The sequence below is a fragment of the Macaca thibetana genome, chromosome 7 (assembly GCF_024542745.1).
Source record: "Macaca thibetana thibetana isolate TM-01 chromosome 7, ASM2454274v1, whole genome shotgun sequence".
Classification (NCBI taxonomy): Eukaryota; Metazoa; Chordata; class Mammalia; order Primates; family Cercopithecidae; genus Macaca; species Macaca thibetana.
The window spans coordinates 138,219,905-138,244,995 of NC_065584.1; the positions used below are offsets into that span (position 1 = coordinate 138,219,905).

Consider the following 25,091-nt stretch of genomic DNA (forward strand, 5'->3'; position numbering starts at 1 on the left):
TGGCTCTGTCCCAGGAGCAGCAGCAAAGATTTGCTACTGCCCTGCAGCCAACCAAGGCATTAGACCTTTCTGGAAATTACTGAAGATCTGGACATTTTCTATTTTACATCTTTCTCTGCCTTGTATCTGAAAGGGCTCTAATATGCTTTATTATATTTTAGGCACTTTTTAAATTTTTTTGTTATTTTTGTTTCTTTTTTTGGGGGGGAGTCTCCAAAAATATTTGAACCTGGCTACATACATTTTGTGTATTTTTGTTTGAAATCTTCCATAGAATGAGCCTATTATTTATTGCACAAATTAGATTTGTGTCTGTGTCTGTGTGTGTGTGTGTGGCAGGGTGCAGAACAGGGAAGGGGGATGGGACTGTTAGGTTGAATTAACATCACCGGATGATACAATGTCAGATCTCAGTTTTGCATATTGTTTCTCAGGGCAGGTCTGTGCTGTGTGTAGCGCTGTTTACATGGTTGAATTTAGGTTGTCATGATTATTTTAAAATATTTTAATGGCAACATTGACTGTTAACCATATTGCATTAATTCCCAGACGATTCAGAGCTCTTGGAGAGCCAGGGCCAGCCAAGAGCATTCTAAGTCTGGTGACAACCCCCTTTTAAGCTAATTTATCCAAAACCTTTATTTCCCTCACTTCTTTTTAATTCTTTCTTTGAACTATTGCATTTCATGTTGAGTTTATCCATCAGTATTTTGCACGTGTCAGTCAAGTGGACATATTTTGTAAGAACACATTGTACAGAGAACCACTTGAGCACTGAATGCAGAGAAAGCAGTGTTACTTCAGTTTTGCTGGAAGCAGACTTCTTGATAGTTTTCTTTCTTTGATGAAGTGTCTGTATTTTCATGTTGTAAGTGGAAATACTTTTTTTTTCATTTGCCTTGGAGCCAAAGTGTTTGTTCCTGGTGGTAGGGAAACTGTGCCTGCGGGCCACCGAACGTAAAGGAAAACTGTGGTATGGAGCTCTGCTTGAATTAAAAACTTCGTTTTTTCTTTGAGTATCCTTAGCTACTTGTCTGGCAAGTGAGGGAGCCAGGGACTGGCCTGAAGTCTGCCAAACATATGTAACACTTAAATGTGTGCCGTTTCCCTTCGTGCCACATCCATGTTGTCACTTAACCCCCAGGAGGTTTTTATTATCTTTTTGTTAATGTCAGGCTGTGAGGTACATGGATGTGCTTTGGTCAAGGAATAGGCCGAGGCGGATACCCAGGTCTGCATGACTCAGTGAGTTTGGCATGCAAGTGCACACCTCCACTTGTTATATAACCTGTTTGTGTAAGTTCACACTTGGCTCTGAGCCACTATTGCTGTAAAAGGTATAACTGCCCTGTTGACACTATGCACAAGGGACATGTCTCTTGGGGCTTGACTCAACTCAACATGGCTTGACATGGTGGGCGTGCTGGCGCCCAGAGAAAGAGAGAGTCAGAGCTGTCCGTCTTTACAGACAGACAGAGGGGAGCCAGGAAACAGCTCGGCTCGATGGTGCCCGGAGAGAGAAAGAGTTTTGCTGCTGACCCTGAAGCCAAGGGAGAGCCCGCCATGCAGCTGCAGGTGTGGGGGCAGCAGGAGCCACAGAGCCAGAGCAGACAGCTGAGATACAGGTGAATAGTGTAGAGAGCTAGTGTGAGACAGCTGTTGATGAAAGCTGCTGCTGAATAAAATCATCTTTCACCTGCCTACGGCCCCCTGAGTGTTCTTTCTGCTCACCCACCCACTCCCTCCAGACCTCAACATGACCTTTGGCATAGTCATGAACCTGACAATTGCGACGTTGGCAGGATGAGGTGAGTAGGTCTTCGTCCCCTGGGGGCTCCCGGGTCAGCTATGTGGCCGCAGCACGGGCTGTACCCAGTGGCAGCGGTGCTGCTTGGATGAGCCCAAAGGGAAACGCGGAAGGCAGTGGAGAGGTCTCCTGCAAGTGTGGGAATACACAGCACCAAGAAGGAATGCGCCTTTGCTGGCAGCGTGGGATGGGCGTCTCTGACTGCACTGCGGGAAGTACACGCTCAGTTCCACAGGTAAGGGACCTCTCGGTGCAAGCTGAGCCCCTGGGGGCCCAACTGCACAGCTTGGAGCAGGACCTGGGGGTGGGGGACCTCCAGGCACAAGCAGGGCACTTAGAGGCCCAGATAAACAGCCTGGAACAGGAGTTAGCGACAGCTGTCAGCTTGACCTTGAGCCCGTCCTCCTGGCGGGACACTCCCATTCGGTCTGATGCTGAGGAGGCTCCTCCACTGCGGGATCACTCTGTGATCCGTCAGAAGGTAGAAGATGAGCAGCCAGTGGGATCCCAGGGGAGATCCCAGGAGCACCCCCCACAGTGGTGGAACACACCTCTTATAGTGCTTATACTCCCACTGAGTTGAGGGAAGTAGGTAAACAGTCCAGCAGCGTCCGAAGGAGCTGGTAGCATTTCTTGCTCCACCTCTGAGATGGAGAAGCTGGTTTCTATCACAACTCACCCCTCCCTTCATCGGCGGTTGCAGCTGTGCCAACGGTTGACACAAGGCGCAAGGTGACTACACGCAAATCAAGTGGCTGATGGCAGCCATACGGACTGTTTGGAACGATGCCAGAGAGACACCAGAAACTGTGAGTAAATGGCAATCATACACTGATTTGGTGCAGGTGCTCCGGGAGATGGATATGCAGAAGTGTTTGACAGGAATCCCTGGGGCCAGACGATGAACGCTTTACCTCCCCCACGAGGGATCTTGTGCTGAGTTCAGCGGCCCTGGGTGCTTTGGCTCTCTAGCTGCTGTTCTCACCCCTTATGTGGGGCGCCGCATACATGAAGTGACTACTGCTATGGCAGCCCTTGGGGAGGCAGAAGGCGGGACCTGGGAGTCCACGTCATAAAGAAGGGGAAGGTGCCCCCTTCACAAGTAACCATCCCACGAGATTAAAAGGGGCCCCAGAGAGTGACCCACATGCAAATATAGATGGATTTACTTGCAGCTGGGGTTGCTAGGGAGAAAATTGACAGGCAACTCAATGGAATGCTGTTGGCTCTGTGGAGGCAATTGTCCCCAGAGCTGCAATTCTGAAGAATGCCCAAGGAGGGGCAAGACAATGTTGTTCAACCCAGCCCCACCTGGAAACTGCAGCTCAAGGACTATTTGCAGACAGGCGAAGACATTACGCCTTTCCTGTTTGATTAGGGAACTGACGGCGGTGCCCAACTCTGGGGAGAACTGGACAACCGGAGGCTACATGTGGAGCTGGCAATCCTCTGGTCCCCCACTAATGTACAGCCGGTCCTAGCACTGGTAGATACTGGTGCAGACTGCAGTCTAGTTTATGGGAACCTGGATAAGTTTCAGGGCAGAACTGCATTCATTGATAGTTATGGGGGCCAGTCTGTGATAGTGTGTTCATGGATAACCACCCCCTGGACTGGGAAAGCAGTTAGTAACTGTATATACTGCCCTTCAGGCTCATGAGAGCGTGGCAGGAAGGGCTATAGACATTGTGCGGACGACTTTCCCAACAGCAGGGTGGGTACACTCGTGGGTAATGACTCCGTGGACTGGGACAGCACAGACTTCCACTTTAGCAAAGTGGGGAGTCTACTTACAGCAGTGAGGTACACTGGTTACAAGTCCCTTAGCAGCAGAGTTACAGGAAGTCTTGGGACCTGTACTCCTAATGCAAAATAAGGCCATGGGGCCTGAGGCACCCCTACACCCTAAGCCTTCATCGTTAGGAAGGGCATTCTCCCATTCCTAATAGGGCATGGTACACAGATATGTGTAGGCAGGGAGCTACTGCTGCCTGGTTTGCTGCCGCAGTCCAGCCTAGTACTAACACCACATGGGTTAAAACCAGGTGTAGGCACAGTAGCTAATGAGCTGAACTCAGGACAATGTGAACAGTAATCACTAAGGAGGTAGCACCTATGGTAATCTGTGCCAATAGCTGAGCAGTTTATTGAAACTTATTTATGTGATGGGCCTGTGTGCCCAGAGCCTATGTATAAGGCTTATGTGCCCAGAAGCCTATGTGTATGTGTCAGGCCTGTGTGCCCAAAGTTTATATGCCAGGCCTGTGTGTCCTGTGTGTCCATGTCTCCCTCAGCCTAGGGGGTGGAGTGTAAGGTACATGGATGTGCTTTGGTCAACGAATAGGCAGAGGCGGATATCCAAGCCAGTTTGGTGTGTGAGTGCGCACCTTCACTTGTTATATAACCTGTTTGTGTAAGTTCATGCTTGGCTCTGAGCCACTATGGCTGTAAAAGATGTAACCGCCCTGTTGACATTGTGCACAAGAGACACGGCTCTTGGGGCTCGGCTCAGCTCAACATGGCTTGACATGGCGGGCATGCTGGTGCCCAGAGAAAGACAGAGTCAGAGCTGTCCATCTTTGCAGATGGACCCTGGGGAGCTAGGATACAGCTTGGCTCACTCGTGCCCAGAGAAAGAGTTAAGCTGCTAACCCTGAAGCCAAGGGAGAGCAGGCCATGCAGCTGCAGGTGTGGGGGCAGCAGGAGCCACAGAGCCGGAGCAGACAGCTGAGTTACAGGTGAACAGTGTAGAGAGCTAGTGTGAGAAAGCTGTTGATGAGAGCGGCTGCTGAATAAAATCATCTTTCACCTGCCTACGGCCCCCCGAGGGTTCTTTCTGCTCACCCACCCACTCGCTCCAGACCTCAACATGACCTTTGGCATAGTCGTGAACCTGACACAGGCTCATTTGGGGGTAATGAGATATGTGATAACTGTTTTAGGTTCATATGACCCTCCTCTCCTTTCCCTCCCCCTAAATATATGTGTGTACATATACATATAAAATATGTATATACTGTATTCCTTCGTTTCTTTGCCTGCTGAAACCAACCATAAAAGAGGGAGCTGCCTTCAATACCTAAAGTATAAGAAGAGTGCTGGGGAATGTCATCATGGAGGCGTTCCCATCCGAATTTGGATTATTTCACTAAAGAGAACATGAGTTTACTCAGCCCTTTCCTCACAGGAGGGAGGGTTCAGTTCCCCTGACTTCACACACTCACTCCCTAAGGCCTGCTTTGAAAAACTGCCACAGGGGCCCGTGGAGCTGACTCTGATCCTACCTGCTTTCAGTAGAAGGTCCACTTTCTGTTTTTCTGTTGAAAACCTATGTCCTCAGAAAACTGTACTGGAAAAGTGGGTGGCAGGAAGTTGCATAGTTCAGCTTCCAACACTTTGGAATAGATTAAAAAGAGAATCTTTTAAGTGAAAACTGAAAAAATAACAAATAAAAGGGCAATACAACAAACAGGCTGTAGAAAAGACAGTGTCTCAGGTATTACAGAGGCCTAAAGAGAACCTGTGAGGAAGACAATTCTGAACCTTACCTCAAATTGTAGTAGCTTAGTGAATTAATTAGTATTATAGCACTTAGGACCAATGAAGGATAGATGTTTGTAATATGTAATGTGTTCAGATAAATACAAAGTCACAAAGGATTCAACACAAATGACAAATGGGCCAAATATTTAAGGGATACCTCCAAAGTGATAGAATGTAATTAGTAAATATTTTAAAAGCGAGTTCAACCTTACTAGAAAGAAAAAATGAATTAAACAATGTTGTATCATATTTTGCTTAGTATATCAGCCAACATTTTAAAAGTATATACACCAAAGTTGTTGCATTGTAGTGCAAAAATAAATATTTGTCAAACGAATCAATAAGTGGAGAGATGCATTGATGACTATTAGGGAAAACATCACATACAAAACCATGGTTGAATTCTACGCATAGGAATTAAGGTACATATAGATGCATGGAAAAGTACTTATGGGATGATATTCATTGCTCTTTATCTTTAGGTTCCTTATCTGTAAAATGAAGAAAATAAATGCATTACTTAAGATTCTTTTGTAATTTTTCCTCAATTTTCTTTTCCCCCTAAGTTTCTGTTATAGTGTTAAATTTCCTGTATTTTTGAAATAAAACTGTGAAATAAGGGCTTACAAATGTTAAAAATGGTAAATTGAACATAAATTACTATGGTGGGATGGGAGACTAGACAGAGTTCAAAGAATGCTAATAGAAGAGCTTGGATCCCACAATTGCCTGTAGTACAAATTGACGTATTAGCTATACCTAAACTCGAAAGGCAGACTATGAGGACTGAGCCCTGTGACTATAATCCAAGTCCTAGGGTCTAGTGGAAAGATTTTCAGGTCAATAGAAAGTAGTCCAACATGATCCCTTTGAGAAGGACATCCTGAACAATGAGAATTCTATTTGTGATTTATCTCTACTGTAGCTGCATATTCCCTGAAATATCTTTACTCTTAATGAAGCTTCCTTGTGCATTTGAATCAATAGAGTAGGCTGGCCTGGAATGGAAAGGATGAGGGGAAGTAGCCCTGACAAATAAACCAGAGAGAGAATGGGAAAGGCTAGGACTTGTAAGATGAAAGAAAACAGACCTATCGGTAGTGAAGAGTTGGGAAGTAGAGCTGCCTGCATTGTTGAGTACCTAGAAACCGTATGCAAGGGGCCGGGCGCGGTGGCTCAAGCCTGTAATCCCAGCACTTTGGGAGGCCGAGACGGGTGGATCACGAGGTCAGGAGATCGAGACCATCCTGGCTAACACGGTGAAACCCCGTCTCTACTAAAAATACAAAAAAAACTTAGCCGGGCGAGGTGGCAGGCGCCTGTAGTCCCAGCTACTCGGGAGGCTGAGGCAGGAGAATGGCGTGAACCCGGGAGGCGGAGCTTGCAGTGAGCTGAGATCCGGCCACTGCACTCCAGCCTGGGTGACAGAACGAGACTCCGTCTCAAAAAAAAAAAAAAAAAAAAAAAGAAACCCTATGCAGTGTGGCTAAAAGTGTGCTCCTTCCTATTTCAGAACTACCAAAGTTCTTTCTAAAAATGCAGACTACTGGGCTTAACTCAGAACTACTGAATCCCAGTCCCTGAGAATGTGCATTTTAAACGTTTCAAAGTGATTCTCATGCACTTTCAAAAGTTTTGAGAACCATCAAACATCAGCATGCTTAATAACCATCAGGAAGCTTATAAAGAAATGATGTATTCCTGGATCGGATCCCACCACTAGAGTTTCTGATGCACTGAAGCTGGGATGCTGTCAGAGTCTATAGTTTTAGCAAGCATCTTGGGTTTTTGAGGCAGGTGGTTTACAGATTATACTTTGGGAAACAATGTTATAGGTTCTTTGCATATAGTTAAATATTGGCATAAAAGAATCAGATGATCAGACTATGATTTGAAATTAAGCACAGCATCAGCAATGGCACATTATTTCCTTCTTTATTCATTTATTTTTATGAGAGTCCAATCCTGGTGAATTTGTTTAACATTTAAATAGACATAATGTGAGAATTTTGTGAAATAATCTTGTTCTTTCTCTTCCTCACACAATCACTATGGGTTATAACAGCAGGGAGTGACTTTTGTGAGCTCACATCCAGAATGGAAGAAGTGATTTCACCTGATTAATAAACCTCCCAGCATTCTTTAACAGTTGGGTTCAGCTGAAACCTGCATCAGGAGTAGCTAGTCTCATAGTATCAAACACCTTCCTTCTAGCTGGCTCAGCTTTTAAGACTGGAAACCCGAACAGAGTGAGAAAGAACTAGGCTCCCGGAAAAAAGAAAAGGAAAAAAGAAAGTTGAGTTCTCTTGCTGGCTCCAGAAGGAACTCCTAAAAGTGAGTACCTAGTTTTTAGGTAACAAGTGATTGTTGATGGTCTTTTGCCTGAACACAGGCTTGATACTGGTGGAGATCCAGGGAAATGAGCGCTTCAAAACTCTCATGGGGAAAATTTTGGATTTAGAGTAAGTGGCATAACTCAGTGGTAATTCAGACCTTGGACAAAAATATGACTCAAAGGGCCTCTTTTCTATCTCCTCCCCTGTTTCCCCACTCCGCTCCTCACCACACACAGACATTTTAGTTATTCTGTCATTCTTTCCCTGGAAAGTAACATACTGGATGGGCAAGGAATGTTCATAGTAAAACCAGTATTTTAGGCTTAGGACAACAGGATCTGAGGCTATGTAAAATTCTTTGTCACTTTCATTGATTTTGAGAAATGGCACTTTTTATTATTTTTTTGCCCTTCCTAAATTTTTAGTAACTTAAAGCACAGTCACCTGTCTTAGCTAAGATAAAGACTGAAAAGGTTTTTGCTCAATAATGTTTAGTTTCGCATGTTTTAAGGAAAGTAAGACATTCTTTGGGCTGGGCACGGTGGTAGCAGTTGGAACAAAAGAAGTTGATTGAGAATGCTTATCCAATAAATTCTCTGCCCAAGAATCTCCTGCCAGCATTTTATTTGCTTAAAATGTGGATGCTTTTAAAATTTTCTTTTCATAAGAATGATTGGCTGTTCACTTTCAACCCTTTCTTCCCCCGCGTTTTGTTTTCGCTTTTGAAAACCACTCCATCGCAGAAGCAACAGGGACACACATCAGTGGTGCCTTCAGCCCCCGAGTGTGCTGCTCTCACAGGCTAAGCTGCAGCTCCAGGGAGATGAGCAGGTATTTGGCCTCAAGCCCAGTTTTCTTCCTGTTGTCAACAAACTGTTGATTTCCCTACTCAGATATTTTTTTTTCTCACTTTCTTATCACAAGTCGTGTTTACTAACAGCTTGCTGACGGTCTTTTTGGTTGGGACAAAGGTGAAAATAGTAGTAATTTAACCTTCAACCTTTCATAGTTTATAAAGTCTCCCACTCCCTCAGTCCATGACTTGGATATTTTTATGTCTCACTATTGAGTCATTTTAAAGTCTGTCCCTGGCTGTGACAGCAAGGCAGTGCTGAGCACAGGGACTGTCCCCATCCTCGTAGCTGATAATACGCATTGTCTAGGGATAGTGGAGACTCCACTCCCATTGTCTGGTGACTGCTGGGTTCCACAGGGACTCAGAAATGGACTGTTTTCTGAGGCAAAGACAAATGGTCAGGTGAGGATTCTGAAGATAGATGCTTCTTCCTGAAAGTGCCTGTCACCAGAGAGCCTCTCTCCCCCACACCGTGGAATTTATCTGGTACTCTCAGTCGTAGGCTTGTGAATGTGTTTGGGCCATTGCTCAGAGCTTCAAAGTACTTTTGAAAGTGATGAGACAAGAGCAATTTTTTGACAGTCACAGCATATATGCTTTCATGGCTCTGCAGCAGGCAGAAGTCAATGTGGGATTTCTTCTCCCAATTTAGGTTGTTTCTGATGATATATGGAGTGTAGGAAGCTCTATGTTTCATGTGAATTTAACAATGTAGGATTCAACCAATTATCTCCTAACTCGCCAATTTTTTTTTCTAAAGTTTTGCAGACTCACATTTTCATAGTACTACAGAGTAATGGTTAAATGTGCGGGTTCTAGGTTTAGTTTCTAACTTAGACCTAAACTAACTTTAGTTTCTAACTTACTAGCTATGTGAGCTTGGGCAGGTTACAAAATAATGATGGTGTCTCAATTACTTTCATTAAAAAGTGGGGGTTAATAATAATGCCTAATCTGTAGAGTTGTTGTGAGGATGAAATGTTGGTACGCTCAGTGATGTGTCTGGCACATCAAAAACGAACATCAGCCATTGGCATGAATAACAGAAGAACTTAACAGAAGAATTTACTCGTCCTAGGTGACCATGTGTGCCTCAGTGAATCAGTGCGCTTAGGGTAGAGCTCACCTGGTTGAGTAATGAATTAACTTCCTAATTGGAACCAGGGAGGAATTCTTAGAGGACAAATTCTTGGAGCTGCTTAGGTGTTGATTTCTAAACAGAATGCAATAAGTTCATCTATATTCCAGGCCAGCACGTGTCCATCTCCATTACCACCATGTGATTGGAAGCACGCTGTAATAATTCCAAGAAGCTGACACAATCTTGTTTTTGGAACAATGTTAATTTTGGATTGTATTTAGGTGTATTCAATAGCCATAAATCACAGAGTTTCCAAGAATGAGATTGAGAGTCTGTTGGTACTCACAATCTTCACTCAAAGGCAACACCCAATTGTTCTTTACACTGGAAAATATACCACATATAACATGCTATAGGATTCTCAAAGTAGGTATCTAATGTTTTGGTTAAAAATATTTTTCATGGGGGGAGAGGGGAGGGATAGCATTAGCAGATATACCTAATGTAAATGACGAGTTAATGGGTGCAGCACACCAACATGGCACATGTATACATATGTAACAAACCTGCAGGTTGTGCACATGTACCCTAGAACTTAAAGTATGAAAAAAAAATTTTACAGTCAGACTCTGAGTATTACTTTATGTATATTTTTAAATGATTCTCTTGATACAAGTAATATTATAAAAATAAAACTAAAATATTAATTATCACACTCCCATATCAAGTTGCTTTTCTTTTACATGGATTTTTTTCCAATCCATCTTTTTAGATTAATGTATGCTTTGTATATTAGAGATAGCTATATAATTTGGCCTTTTGTCCTTATTCATTTAGCCTCATTTACTATGAATATTTTTCTTTATAAAAGATATTGTTCATAATTATTCATTTTAATGTATAGATAACATTCTATTGAATGGATGTACCTTGTTTTACCATTTCCTTGTTGGATATTAAGGTTGTTTCTATAATATTGTTAACACTACAGAATATAACTTCACACAAAATCTCTTTCCCTTTCTCTTGGATTTTTTTCTCTAGCCATCAACTTAAAAAGCAGACTTAGGCTAGGCAGGGTGGCTCACATCTGTAATTTCAGCACTTTGGGAGGCTGAGGCAGTGGATGACCTGAGGTCAGGAGTTCGAGACCAGCCTGACCAACATCATGAAACCCTGTCTCTACTAAAAATACAAAAATTGGGGGGCTGGGGTGCATGCCTGTAATCTCAGCTACTCAGCAGGCTGAGGCAGGAGAACCACTTGAACTGGGAGGCAGAGACAGCTGAGATTACCAAACTGCACTCCAGTCTGGGCAACAAGAGTGAAACTCTGTCTCAAAAATAATAAGTAAAAAGCAAATTTATAATTGCTAACTTGATTATTGTATTCTCATAAAACATTAGCTCCTTGGTGTAGAAGGTCTTCAAAGAATAAAGACGTAGTGTTTGGAGGAGAATACAAAGCATAGCAACTGAGAGTGGATGGAGTCGTCTCCATAAGAGAACCATTTATTTTCTCAAAAAACATTAACTTAGTTTTTGGCATGTAACAGGCACTCTATTAGGCCCTGGGGGTAGAATGGTGATAGAAAAAAGTTACAGTTCTTGTACTCTTAGAGTTTGAATCTAGTACGGTAGTCATTTTAATCAAATAATTGGACAAATAAATAATAAATCACACTTCTATTAGCCGCAACAACAAAAAGTGCATGTGCCATGAAAGTTTAACTATGGGAGTGGCCAAGGGAAGAGGCTAGAGGAAGGAATATTTGAGATGAGTTTTCAAGGATGAGCAGGAATTAAAGTAGGATGCTGGGTGTTTTCTAGGCAGTGGGGAGAGCATCTGAGCTAGCCCTGTGGTGGGAGGAGAAAGGCTCATTGGAGACAAGAAAACTATGCTACGTAGGTGGGGCACAGACATTGAGGCCTCTTTTTTCTATGACAGGAAAGAACATTGCTCTAGAATGTTTATTCTAAATGAGAATGGGAGAATTGAATCAATGTCTTTGTTATTTTTACTCTGCAAACTTCTCAGCTACTGTAAAAACTGGTGCTAATATTGGTAAAAAGGCCTTCGAAGTTGCTTCGTGGGCTATTTATGCTTATTAGAATATTCCATTTATAATAAGAAAAAGAAGCTGTCATGATATAGCTCTTTTTAAAAAGAAATTCGCATCTGTAACTTGTTGTCAGTAAAAGACATTTCATTGTCAAGATGACCTCTGAGCGAATATAAACATTCTGGTTGACATTGAAGTTGGCCAGTTCTCCGTGGAGACTATATATTGCATATGAAAGGAAGTCAAATTGCTTAAATATCTCTTATTCTCAGAGTTCTCCAATCTAACGACTTCTTCACTGGGATATCAACTTTCTAAATGTCAGGACAAATTACAGCTATTTATGACTCAGTCTTTCTTGAGCTATTAAAGATTCAAAATGCCTGCCCTTTCACTCTGGCATGGGGATAGTGATGAGTGGAGTTTGCAGTGCTTTGGCTCCTACAGATGCTCATATGTGATAAATGGGTGTGTTATGGCCACCACACATTTTCATAGCACTTTAAATTTTCTAAAGCATCTTCATATTTCCTTATTGTATTAAATGTCCAGTTTTAGAACTGGAATGGACTTTAAGGATCATTTGATTTAAAGGGGTTTTTAATGAAAAAAGCATGTGTGTCATGTAACCTAAGACAGTATTTGTTAACTGTGACTTGTGAGTTAGTTGGTTACAAAATCAGTTTAGGGGGTTGTGACTAGGATTTCCAAAGTATAATATATTGAAGTGCAGTAAGAATAATGTTTTCTGAAACTTTTGTTTCAGTAGCATTTGTGCTTGTAAGCATAAACATGTGTTTATTTGGTCATGCTTGAAATTTAAATACTATGATAAAGTGAATAAGTAATGATATTACTGATTTTTTAAAAGCAATGGGCTTGGTGAGCTGTGTTCAAACTGCAGCCTTGTAACCCGCTAGCTAAGTGACTGTTGGAAAATCAAATAAATCCTCTGCAACACAGTCTCCTCATTCTAAACTGGGGCTAATACCAATTGTGTGAATCTGGCTTCAGTTATAATGGAGGGCATATATGAAAAAGGTTCCCAGAAGATATTTAATCTATATTAATAGTTTTTGAAGTCCAACACATATTCACATATAAACTGAGAGACTTACAAATGAACAACCAGGTATTATTGACTTCATTTTACAAATGAAGAAATGGAAGCCAATGGGGGCAAATGGCTAATTCAAGACCACTTAACAAGAATGAATCACAATCAAATCCAGCTCTCCGGGCTTTTGGTCTTTCGTACTTACCTCCACACTTGTCCCTCACCTTTGGAATTTCTTTCCCTGCCTCAGGTTCTTTATTCCTTTTTATGTTAAGCAGAAAATAAATAACAATCCCTTTGTGTTTTATTAACCTAAACCTCTGACCTCAGAGTACCATGCTTATGTCTTACAGAGGACATCACTAACCATAAACTATTGACTTACATCAACAGAGCATGCAGTATTCAAGAAACAAACAATGGGATGTCAGAAACTTTTATTTACATTATTTTTAATTTCAGTGATTAACTGTGATTTTTAAATAAGACATTTAATCTTTCTGTGTCTTAGCAAGGTTGGTATTGAACTAGGCGATGGCTAAGAACTTTTTTGCTCTAAGTAGTTTGAGAATATAAGTATTCATTACTTACCAGAAGCGATTATTAATGGTGAAATGCATAAGGTGATCAGTAGTTCTTATTTACTAAGCCACTCTATACATTGTTCTAGAGGCTTTCTATTAAAATCTTTCAGTCTCAGGTTTGTAGAGGCTTCCCGTGGGAATTAATGTATTTATTTGCATTTATATGTTTGTGAACTGCAGGAGGAATAAAACACTACCCTTTCCATTCCTTGTTACTGAACTACTGCTTAACCTGTAAGATTCAGATCACATGACATAATTTCTGCAAAGCTGTCCCACTCACCCAGGTGGAAACAATCACATCTAAAGCCCTTAGTTATACCACTCACCAAAAGGCAGTGTGATTATTTTTGTGTGTCTGTCTCCTATACAAGACTGATGTATCCTCAGAATCGAGACTGCTGCCTGGCATATAATAGATGCCCCATAAGTATTCACTGGATGCAAAAATACTCTAGAAACATTTGTTAAGTCTCTGTGTATCTGTCAGTGAATGTAGTATACAGAACAATTTACATATTCTTCCATGATAGAAGGATACATTTATGGTAGAAACAATAACAAAGAGGATTGTGACAACTTGACTAACCAACAGCCTTGATAACTTGTAGAATACTTCCTCTATGACCCTTGAGCCACCCTCTAAAAGCAGCTCTGCAACCCATGCATTGTATCTTCCTTCAATATTAGCTATCTCTACAGAGCCCACATTGTTTTCTGGTGGAAACGTTTATTTAGAGCTGCAGAGAGTAGGATTGAGTGGGAAAGAGATGAGTGCACAGAGTATGAGATATAGGGGAAGAGTGTGGTTCTTCCTCGGAATGGAACTATCACCTTAAGAATCATCTCTGTTTGTAAGTGCACCAAGGCTGCTTCTTGGGCACTTTCCTCCCATGTTTACCAAATTTGGATAGATGGAGCTAGAGTTAATTCACAGCAGATGGGCTACCAATAGCAATTTAGGTTCTAAGTTGATTAATCTGGGTAAGGGCAAAGTTTATTCAAGAGAGATAGCACGGGCCGGGCGCGGTGGCTCACGCCTGTGATCCCAGCACTTTGGGAGGCCGAGGTGGGTGGATCACCTGAGGTCAGAAGTTCGAGACCAGCCTAACAGGGTGAAAGCCTGTCTCTACTAAAAACACACACAAAAAATTAGGCGGGTGTAGTGGTGGGCACCTGTAATCCCAGCTACTTGGGAGGCTGAGGCAGGAGAATTGCTTGAACCCAGGAGGCGGGGGTTGCAGTGCTCTGAGATCACGCCACTGCACCCCAACCTGGGCAACAGAACAAGACTCTGTCTCAAGCAAACAAACAAAACAAAAACAAAAACAAAAAAACAACAAAAAAAGAGCACCACGCAGTTCGGTGCTAATAGACTAGATTTGTTTCCGGTATTGCCATTTACCAGCTGCGTGACCTTGCAGAAGCCTTGTAATGTTTGAGATTCAGCTCTTCATTTGTTAAAAGGGAGAAATGATGCTTTCCCTTTTCTTTCATAAAATTGTTGTGAAGCTCACCTTAGGAAATAAATAGCTAAATGTTTATGAGTGTAAAATGTTATGAACCTTTTCCATTCATATTTTATTTTTATGAATTAAGGAAATAATGACAGAGCAAATTAAGGAAATGGTGACAGGGTGCACCATATTTTTAGCCTGTAATGTAGTAAGGAGAAATTTTAGTTTTGGACAATAACAACAATGCTGATCATCTTGTGCTCTGTTTAACCTAAATAATTATGTAATTTTCTCTGAAAATTACAGTGACTTGATATGCCATCCAGACTGCCTGTTAGTTAGAAAAGCTAAAAGCAAGAGGCATCCTTTTCTAATCCCAAAGAAAGCCTAAATTTCATTTGACTAAAATAGTAGACTTTGGAACATTGAATCATTTTGAACACAAAATTCGAACACCAATTCTTATCACAATCAAAATTTACTTTTTAAAGCACAAAACATTCTGTTGATATCAGAAATTAATGTTTTCCCTTTAAGATGGAATGTTGTTTATAAACTGCGTGTTTGGGGTATATGGTTATATGTGTTTTCTAGCCTGCCAATAACTAAGATTCTCAAGGTGAGATGGGATTTAAGCTATCAATAGAAAATTCTGCTTTCACAGCTGTTATGAGTCAAATATTGAATCAGAATGTTGTTTCAGTCAATGGTTCTTATAAAGAGAAAACAACGCTTAGTTTCCTGGGGAATGTCACAGAAAAAAGGGAATCTGTTTACATTATTTTGTGTCTTCAATGGAGGGAATAAAGGTAACCAGGTGATTTGACTGGATGTTCATGGATTTCTTACAGTAATTACATTAGATTCTTATGTCAAAGAGATAGTCTCTAATAGGGTAGATATCCTCCCAAAATAAAGATAAAAGGAAGTAGATATCTTTTCATGTTACAAAAAGTTAAATGCTACGGTCTATAACAGAGGAAACACAAGAAGCAGCTTTGTTTGGGCCCTGTCAAGATTTCAAACCCCAAAGGGTCTGTGTTTGCCAACACAGCCCGTCCTTCCCAGGAGCCAGAGGCTTGTCTTCTCTGTAGCAGTTAGCATTTGCCACACACCTGGATTTGGAAGGACTTCTGAGGTAAGAAAAAACTCATTTTAGAGCTTTAGTATAAAGCTTGTCTTGCAGAATAGAAGTGTCCAGCAGAATGGAAATGTGCTTGCATGTTAAATTCCGGCTTTTCTTAAACTCCTTAGAAAGACAGCCTAGTCCTTTTGTTTACGTTTTAAACACACAGCTCTCCCCATAAAATTACAGGCTCCGAGAGTCTAGCTGCCTCATTTTATTTGTAGTGTCAGGAGAAACAATCCCTGGTGAAAATGTAAACACCAGACTATTATTTACCAGTGACACTGGCTCGCAGCCTAATCTTCAGGTGTCTCCAAAAACTATTTTTAAAGAAAGATCTTCCTTGTTTGGATCTCGTGAACGATCACCATGCCTGACCAGGTGCTTCTCTTTTGTGACTATTCCTGGCTAGGCCTGTAAAATACGAAATGACTTTGCAGACAAGGCTCCCTTTTCTGACTACAAGGTCTTGGTTCCCTTGGAGAGCAACCAAGGATTTCGGTCAAACCCCACTGGGAACACAACATATTTTTAAAAGACACCTGTCTGGGAGCTTATAAGGCATATTTGTAAGTAATGAATGCATTTGGCCAGGAGCAATACTGTTCTTGTTGATTAAAACAAGATGATTTAGTTTTTTAGTTTTTTTTTTTTTTTAAATGGGGGAAGTATGACTCATAGACATTAAAGCAAAGGTGCTTTCTGAAGAAAGTGTACACAGCAGAATCATTAATTTCCCAGCGTTTAATACAAAATAATCATCTTCAAGGGAGGGTATATAATTGTAACATGGAAAAATAATTTGTAGGATTTGGAACTGCAAGTTCTGGTTTGAATAATGTCTGCATGATCCTAGGGAAACCACCTGATTTTTGAAACCTCAGTTCTCTCACATGTGAGAATAATTATTTTTCTGTCTTTTATTCTATGGATCAAAAAAGGGATATGTTTTAAAGTGTTCTATGTATATTAAAGCAGCATGACATCACTACTAATATTATTGACAGAGGAAAGAAAACACATAGAGGATAATGAAATAGAAATATTTGTTGTATCCTGTATTCCATGCTAGTTATTATGCTATGTATCAAAGAGATAAGGATACAGGACACAGTCACTGGCCTCAAAAAGCATGCCTAATAGGGGAAGTAGGCTTGTCAGAAATATTGCAAGGCAGTGTGGTAAATGGAATAATAGAGATATCTGCCAGTTTCTATGACAGCACCATAAAGGAAGCGAGTAACTTGGCTTGACTTAAAAGGAAGAAGATACCCAATCTTTAATACTTGAATGATTGGTGGGAGTTCACTTCATATTCCAGAGAGAAGGGCATTCCAGAGAGAAGGGCATGGGGGGAATGAAATGGCAGGACAGGATCAGGGATCTGCCAATAGTTTTCTGTGCCTATAGCTCTGCCCTTATGTGGGATAAACTGAGTTGGACTAGACAGGTAAGCAGGTGCTGGATTATGGAGGGTTACTTTCCCCGAGTAAGCATTTTCCTCCAGAAAAAGGTCTTAAGCAGATAGATTGTCATCCAATTATTTAACACCTACTTATACAGTATTGTACTTTCTATATTCCAGGCACTGTTCTAAGAGCTCTACAAATGTTAACTCATTTCATCCTCATAACCAACAGGCAAAGTAGATACTATTTTTATTCCAATTTAATTCTGAGGAATACGAAACAGAAAAGTTAAGCAACACTCCCAAGATGACAAAACTAGTGAGTGATGGAATCAGGATTTAACCTAGGCTCTGGAGTCCACGTTTTTAACCACTTCACTCTGCTGCCACTCAGGGTTAGTTCCATGGAGATCACTTTGGCTACTATGCAAGGAATGGATTGGAGAGGAGGCAAGGCTGTAGGCAAGGAGAACAGTTGCAATGTGGGTGTAAGAGTCCAGATAAGAAATGATGCATCAGTGAGGTAAGAGAGAGGGAATGGATGGGTTCAAAGAATATGTTTGGAGATAGAATTGATAGTAAATGGCTTGGACTGACTGTAGAGTGTAAGGGAGAAGGGGCTAAACATCTCAGGTGTCAGGGTAGGTGATCATTCCACTAACAAGACTCATTAGAGTAAGAATGGGAGGAGAAAAGTCAGGTGGACTTGAAAGCAGCTGTGGAATATGAAGGTGTCATGTACAGAACGCAGGTGGTTATTTGAAGCTGGAATTTCAAAGGAGGGTCTGAGCCTGAAATTTAGATTTGGGAGTCATCAGTAGAAGTTGTGGGTATGTATGCGATTGCCCAGGGAAATTTTAGAAATGGGTCCCTACTGGCTTGATCTGACTTGCAGATGTAGGTAGATAATTTTGCTTCCTTTGGCATAAAGTGAGAAGAGCAGGGAGCTTGGAAGAGAATTCCAGGGAGAACCAGCTACCATTATGTCTCTAAGAGTAGAAGAATAAGAAGAAGCAAAGTAAATGATAGAATGAGCAAAATTGTATCACTGTCTTCTACCAGCAATTAGTTGAAACAGACATGTAAGTACCTAAAGTTTGACAACTTCAGAAACAATAGTTTGTTAAAGAAGGGATAAAGGACGTCTACATGTTGAAGATTTCAGCATAGAGACAGAATATCTAACTATGTTAAAAAAAAAAAAAGTACTATTTAGACTCTTCTGGAAGGACATTTGAATATGTCTACTTTGAGCTTTGTTATAAGCAAGGTCAATGTGAGTTCTTGCAGTTGGGATTAATCATACAGTATGGTTCACAGGGATGAGCTTTCTAAGTGCAGGCTAAGGTGTATTTCTGGAGGTACTGCTGCTTTCACAGAGTACTGGGAGGTCTAACTTAGCATTTCACCCATTGTATAAGTAATCTTAACATGCAAAAAATTATGTCAGTGGAATAACTAACAATTTCAAGAGAAGATCATGTTCTTTATGTTCTCCTTGGGAAGACTTCAGGCTGAAACTCAGTCTTGAAGACAGCGGTGATGATTACATCATGACAGGAGTCATGAAAGAAAAGGATCATACTTAGTGTTTGCTGGGAGATTTTATAGGGAGTGAATTAGTCTGTTCTCATGCTGGTAATAAAGACATACCTGAGACTGGGTAATTTATGAAGGAAAGAGGTTTAATGGATTCACGGTTCCACATTGCTAGAGAGGTCTTACAATCATGGCAGAAGGCAAAGGAAAGCAAAAGCACATCTTACATGGTGGCAGGCAAGAGAGCTTGTGTAAGGGAACTCCCTTTATAAAACCATCAGATCTTGTGAGACTTAGTCACTATCAAAAGAACAGCATAGGAAAGTCCCACCCCCATGATTCAATTACTTCCCAGTAGGTCCCTCCCATGACATGTGAGCAATATGGGAGCTACAATTCCAGATAAGATTTGGGTGGGGACACAGCCATATCATTTTTATCTCATTGTACCATGTTATTTTGAAATGCCACTGAGAAAAAATGATATCACCAGAGACTTTTTTGATGAGTGTATCTACCTCAGTAATGTTAAAGCATCAACTGCTAAAATTTAGAATGATACAGTAAGAAATCATTTTGATTAGAAATTAAATTAGAAAATTAATTAGAAAAAATTAATATTTAGAAATGTTTAACATGGATCAGCTTAGACCTCAATAATACTTTTAGGTGCGTGTGGTAGGGCAGGATACATTAAATTTGGGCCTTGCTCTTGTACTTACTACTTAACTATCAGCAGAATTTTAAGAGGAAAAGTTCTGTGTATTTGAATATTTCAAGCACAGTGAATTTGATTATAAACACTTTAGAGACAAACTGTTTCCATTATAATAAAAGTCATGTTATCTGGCACTGCACCCATTGGAAAGTTTTGAAAACCAGCATTTTTCAAATGTAGCTCTTCATTCTTGAAACTGGTTTCAACACTACAACTAAAGCAAACAGGCTAGAATTCCTATGAGAATAATATCAAAAAGAACAAATATAAGATGCTGATGGTGACATAGAAGGAGAGAACTGTGATGTCATTTTAGAGATATCTTGCTATGTAACAAACTACTCATAACAAAGGCTGAAAATGACAATGGTTTATTATCTGTCACCATTCTGTGCATTGCCTGGGTGGTCCTTCTGCTCTGGTCACTCAGTTGACTGCCTTGACCTGGTAACTGGGCTGGAATTAAGCATGCAAGGTGGCCTTTCTCACATGTCTGAGGGCTTGAAGCTAACTGTCAGCTAAACTGATTGATTTATCCTCCAGGGTTTCATGTGTCCTCTCTCTCCACAGTTTCTCCACATGGCCCCTTTCTCCATGGCCTCCATAGCATGACAGTTGAACTCCCAGAGAGCAGGAGTAGATACTACCAGCCCTCTCAACGTCTAGACCCCGAACTCACACAAGTCCCTGCCATTTCATCCTGTTGGTCGAAGCAAATCACAAGGCCAGATTCAAAGGAGGGGCAATAATCTTTACCTCTTGATGGGAGGAGTGGCCTGTAACTGAAGGAACTGGTGGAATTGCTGGTGACCATCTTTGGAGATAATCAACCATATCACTACCAGTAGATTTTCTGGGAAGAGGGCTGCTTTGGCTCTTTCTAGGGCAGTGGTAAATACACAAACACTGGTACTTATTAAAAAGCAAAATACACAAACTAAATACACAAACACTGGTACTTATAAAATATCCTCTTGATCTGTCTGTGCTAGGAAAAATTGTTCCTCAGTAGCCTTTGCAAAATTTAAGATTATGCTCCACTAAAGATTATATTTCTAATAAGTGTTAGGTTAAATGCTGGGGAAACAGCCATAAATAGCACAGACATAATTGCTTCCCTCATGCATTTTAGTACTGAGATCTTAAGGTACTTTTTCAGTGTGAAGATTTTTAGAGCATGGAAATAAAAGTAAGATTTACACTCAAATAGAGCATGGAAATAAAAGTAAGGTTTACACTCAAATGAAGTTATTGTCCACCTCTGTAGAGAACACTTAGTTTTGTCAAATGAAAAATAACTCTCTAGTCAAAATGAGCTTTTGCTAAATTAAATGTTCTTAATTTAAAGGGACACTGAAGAGATTTGCCAGGGAAAGAATTAGCAGTTGATAACTGTTTAATGCCATTCAATGACAGTGATTTCTGCTTAAGTGAGATGAGCTTACCATCTCAGATAGGAAGTTGTTTTATTTTATTTTTTTTTGAGACAGAGTCTTGTTCGGTCACCCAGGCTGGAGTGCAGTGGCATGATCTCGGTTCACTGCAACCTCTGCATCTTGGGTTCAAGTGATTCTCCTGCCTCAGTCTCCTGAGTAGCTGGGATTACAGGGCATGCTATCACACCTGGCTAATTTTTGTATTTTTAGTAGAGACAGGGTTTCACCATGTTGGCCAGGCTGATCTCAAACTCCTGACCTCAAGTGATCCACTCACCTCGACCTTCCAGAGTGCTGGGATTACAGCTGTGAGCCATTGCGCCCAGTCTTTTTTGGCTTATTAATCATAATGTTTGCATTACAAAGTGGGTGGTGTGTACATATGTGTGTGTACAAATTGTCTTTGATTCCTTGTTTGTAATCTTGTATGCTTTCTTGGGTGACACAGGGTGAGGGCTGATTTACAGGGCTCTTGACTTCTGGCTTATACACCTAGTCTAAACTTTAAAATACACGATTAAGATAACTAAACCAAGGTATACACTTAGGTAAGTTTTGAAGGACTCTGTGACTCTTCTCTTACAAAGGGATGAAATCAATTGAGGTGTGTTTTTGTTAAAATCATCTTTTGCTAGCAAGAAGTATGCCTAATGCCACATATAGAACATACGCTACAAATCAGGGTGAGTCCTTGGTGTTACAATGCTGTCAATGATTCATATCGTAGGCGTGAAATCATTTACCAAAATGGAAATGATTAAGCTGATTGTTTAACATCTGGCCCACCATCAGCGTTAGTGGTTTTAATCATCCAAAATACACCCCTCATGTCACTCTTAATTTATTATATATTAGGTGCTGGGTTAACAGTGCTGACCTCAGGCCGGGCACAGTGGCTTGCACCTGTAATCGCAGAACTTTGGGAGGCCAAGGTGGGCAGATCATTAGGTCAAGAGATTGAGACCAGCCTGGCCAACATGGTGAAACCCTATCTCTATTTAATAGCTATTTGTATATTTAATAATATACAAAAATTAGCTGGGTATGGTGGCTTGTGCCTGTAGTCCCAGCTACTCATGAGGCTGAGGCAGGAGAATCGCTTGAACCCAGGAGGCAGAGGTTGCAGTGAACCGAGATCGCACCACTGCACTACAGCCTGGCAACAGCAAGACTCCCGTCTCAAAAAACAGAACAACAACAACACACAAAAAAAAAACAGTGCTGACCTCAGGTATTTAAGTGACAGACCAAAATGTTTAAGTACAGAATAATATTCACAGATACTTTATTCTAAATTATAGACTTTCCATAACCTGTGATATTAAAATTAATGCAGTTTGTCTAACTGCAGGTGCTTGGTGAATACCTGAAAGTGTTAACAGGAAAATGAACAAGGGAATGCTGTTTACCCAAGGCAATTAAACATATCAATTTTCTTCAAGAAACTCTCCCTTTCCTGGGCTTCCATGACTCATATCTCTGTTCATACTCTTCTTACCACTCTAACCCTTGCTTTTGAGTTTCTTTTTCTGCATTTTCTTCCTATCCTTCCTTCCTTTCCTTTAAATACTGCAACTTCCTTAACTTTGACCTCTTTTCTTAGTCATTTCACTCTCTGACCACTCTTATTAATTTGTATGAGCTTTTGATTCTAAGCCCTTAACTCCCATGCATACTTAGGCCTAGGCCAAACCTCTTTTCAGAACTTTAAAATCCGTCTACTCAACTATCTCTTAAATATCCCCATTTAATTTTCACAAAAAAAAATTTATAATTAAACATGCCAAAAGAGGAGCTCATTACCTTTGCCACCAAACCTCCATTCCTAAGCTCCAACCATTCTGGTTGGCACTGCCATCCAGCCATCAACCCAGGAATACACGAGCCATTTCAAGGTGCCTGCCTCTTCTTACTTTGATTTCATAAGTGACTAAATCCTGTTGATTATTTTTGTGTAATATCCTCCAAGAACAGGCCTTGCGTTTCTCTTCAACTCTAAATCTACTGCCATGGTTCAGATCTTTATCATCTCAGTCTGGACAATTAGGATAGCATCCTGTACTTCCTTCTCTAACCTATACTCTATGCTGCCCATCTCTCCCTACCATGAAAGCTTTTTAATACAAAAATCTTATTACTTTGTGGATCTGCTTAATAATTTAGTAGTTGTCTTCAAATTGTGTAGATACATAATGTATCTCTTCAATAAAGAAAAAACATCAACATATGCCCATATGTGTGTGTATGTGTGTATATATATACATATATGTATGTGTGTATATATATGTATATACACATCTTCCCTTAATAACTGTCAACATGTATTACCACACAAATATAAGGTACACATAAATAAAATTGATGGTATTACTATAATGTAATTAGACATTTAAATATTTACTTCCAACATTTCAGCACTGTATACCACAGCCCTGGGGGAGGATACACCCACTGTGGAAGCCTCTGAACTACTGGATAAATTCCAAAGTTTTAATATGGTCTCTCTCTGCCTCTCTAGCCATTGACCTTAACACACACAGCATGCTGTAATTTAGTCATTCTGAACCACTGCAGGTCCCTGACTACACCATGCTGTTGAATGCCTCGGTGCCTTTGCTCCCTCTGTTTTCTCAGCTCATAGCACCATCCTCAGCCTTATCTAGCTGGTGACCATTTATTGAACTTTTAGGGCTCAGTTCATAAACCTTCTCATTATTGAAGTCTTTCCTACAATTTTACTCAAAACTGCTCTGTAGAGAACTTCTGCAAGAGTGCTGTGTTAGGCCATTCTTGCATTGCTATAACAAAATACCTGAGACTGGGCAATTTATAAAGAAAAGAGGTTTAATTGGCTCATGGTTCTGCAGGCTGCATGGGATGCATCATGCCGGGCATCTATTTGGCTTCTGGTGAGGCCTCAGGAAGCTTAAAATCATGGCAAAGGCAAAAGGACGGCCAGCGTATTACATCTCAAGAGCAAGAGAGAAAGTGAGGGGAGGTGCCACATACTTTTCAACAACCAGATCTTACAAGATCTCACTCGCTATTGAAAGGACAGCACCAAGGGGATGGTGCTAAACCATTGATGAAAAATCTGCCCCCATGATCCAGTCACTTCCCACAAGACCCCACCTCCAACAATGGAGATTAGCTCTCAATATGAGTTTGGGAGGGGACATCCAAACTATATCAGATACTCATACCTCACTACATTTCCTTGTATCTGTAATTGTCTACTGATGCCAGACCCTATAATCTGGTGTAATTGAGTTCTTTCCAACCCCTGCCTTTCTCTCTCACTCTGTATTTCTAACACATAAGAAAACAGTATAATTACATATTTGTGGAATGCATGAATAAATTTATGTTTATCTTAAAATTAGAAGGTAAAGTCAAGTCCTAGAATAAGAAGCAAAGCTACCAATTAATGAGAATCAGCTATTTCTAGACAAGTGTAATATGTTTGTAATTTACATTATCTCCAATCTGTCAAATAGTCTTAGAAGGTAAATGTCTTATTCTGTTCATGCTGCTATATCAGAATACCATAAAATAGGTGCTTATGAGTAACAGATACTCATTTCTCATAGTTCCCAAGGCTCAGAAATCCCAGACCAAGGCACTGACAGAGTCAGTGTCTGATGAGGGGCCTGTTCCTTGGTTCACAGAGGTCTGTCTTCTCACTGTGTCTGCTCATTGTAGAGGAGGTGAGGATGGTGTCTGGGGGCCTCTTTTAATAGGGTACTAATCCCATTCATGAGGATTCCACCCTTACGACCCAGTCAATTCCCAAAGATCCCACATCCTAATATTACACTGGGGAGTGGAGTTTCAACATATGAAGTTAGGGGGACATAAAGATTCATTCCATAGCAGTATATATTCTCATTTCTGTTTTACATATGCAGGAGCCAGGATGCAGAGATGAGAAGAGTTTTCACATCATCCAGGAAGTTTAACTATATTGCTGGTGGAGGTCTTTGTCACAATATCTCCTACTTTTTGTCTTTTTCTTAATTACTTTTATCCTACTGATTAAAAAAAAAAAAACAAAAAAAAAAACTCAGTCGTTTCTGATTTG

The 25,091-nt window shown here is 40.8% G+C and overlaps 1 protein-coding gene across 2 annotated transcripts in view; it reads left to right on the top strand.

Moving 5' to 3' along the window:
• The first annotated feature begins 1,864 nt into the window (after window positions 1–1,864).
• The window catches only part of UNC13C (unc-13 homolog C), a 753,954-nt gene continuing 730,727 nt past the window's right edge, over window positions 1,865–25,091 (top strand). The window contains exons 1-2 of one of the 2 annotated variants that reach the window (XM_050799780.1): window positions 1,865–2,042; window positions 2,511–2,616. The gene's annotated coding sequence lies outside the window, so the exon portion shown is untranslated. Of the gene's footprint in view, window positions 2,043–2,300; window positions 2,617–25,091 lie in introns of those variants that run through there. The other variant, XM_050799781.1, reaches the window with a different exon arrangement.